Source organism: Sinocyclocheilus anshuiensis, unplaced genomic scaffold (assembly GCF_001515605.1).
Source record: "Sinocyclocheilus anshuiensis isolate Anshui unplaced genomic scaffold, SAMN03320099.WGS_v1.1 scaffold1262, whole genome shotgun sequence".
Classification (NCBI taxonomy): domain Eukaryota; kingdom Metazoa; phylum Chordata; class Actinopteri; order Cypriniformes; family Cyprinidae; genus Sinocyclocheilus; species Sinocyclocheilus anshuiensis.
Window position 1 is genome coordinate 63,353 of NW_015558617.1, and position 1,302 is coordinate 64,654.

Consider the following 1,302-nt stretch of genomic DNA (forward strand, 5'->3'; position numbering starts at 1 on the left):
ACGCGCTTATCGCAGTCATATCAATGACAGTGTTGCGGGAGACGCTGAAGGTCACTATCTACGGCTGTAACAGTTTTGCTGCGTTCACGCCATATCGTAATTAACGTAATTTCGAGATGACAGCACGTAATGTTCTACTCGGAGCTGTTCACGTCCTCGGACTCGGAATTATGCTTTTCTATGGCAACACTATCAATGCCTAAACAGAGCCTGCGGTGGTCAAGTGGGACGGCGGTCACGTGGTACAAGTCGTAGCTCTCAGAAACCTCCCAGTTCACAAATTGTAATTACGAATTCTTTGAGGACGTGAACGCTTTTTACAAGTTGGAATCTCGTAATTACGGGAATTCCGATATGGCGTGAATGCACCTTTAGTTCCGAGTGAAATGCATTATGGGTAGTGTAGTTCGGAGAAATGGCTTTGAGAGCAAGGGGGCCCCCTGGTGTTTCGGGGGCCCTACGCAGCTTGCAGTACATGGTCGTATAGAGAGGATCGGCTCTGACTAAACATTACACATAGTGCACGTCTAAATAGAGTTAAGCCAGTCGGCATGGTAGCCAAGGCTCACATAGTCATAGCCCACTACTGTTAAGCCGGTCGGCGTGGTAGCCAAGGCTCACATAGTCATAACCCACTATTGTTAAGCCGGTCGGCGTGGTAGCCAAGGCTCACATAGTCATAATCCACTATTGTTAAGCCGGATACATGCGGTTCACATGGCTCTTCGGAGCAGCAGCAGTACATATGTCTTGGCGATAGATCTGCTTGTTGGGGGGTGTTTTGTATTTGTTTTGGCCTGTATTGTCACTTCTATGTCTCCTGCTTTGTGGGGGGTTATTTCATGTATGTTATATTTGCAGCAGCAATATTTCTTACATGCTCACAGCAGCATGTTGTGGATGTATTGGCAGTAGCAAGCCTCGGTACTTGCTCTGCCGCAGCAACAGCAGCAGCGTAGCAGATCTATTCCGCCAAGACAAAATACAATAACATTGACATGTACATTACCATGCCAATCCCTCCCGAGAGTTGTCATTACAGAAATTACTTTACACATTTTTGAAAGAAGTCTCTTATGCTCATCAAGCCTGCATTTATTTGATCAAAAATATTGAAAAAACAGTAATATTTTGAAAACTTATTACAATTTAAAATAATGGTTTTCTATTTTACTATAATTTAAAATATAATCTATTCCTGTGATACAAAGCTGAATTTTCATCAGTCATTCATTACTCCAGTCTTCAGTGTCACATGATCCTTCAGAAATCATTCTAATATGCTGATTTATTATCAATGTT

At 42.9% G+C, this 1,302-nt stretch overlaps 1 protein-coding gene across 1 annotated transcript in view; it reads left to right on the forward strand.

The window, feature by feature from the left end:
* The window catches only part of LOC107680349 (histo-blood group ABO system transferase-like), a 15,716-nt gene that overhangs the window by 2,094 nt on the left and 12,320 nt on the right, over positions 1 to 1,302 (forward strand). The gene's annotated exons all lie outside the window — the stretch shown is intronic.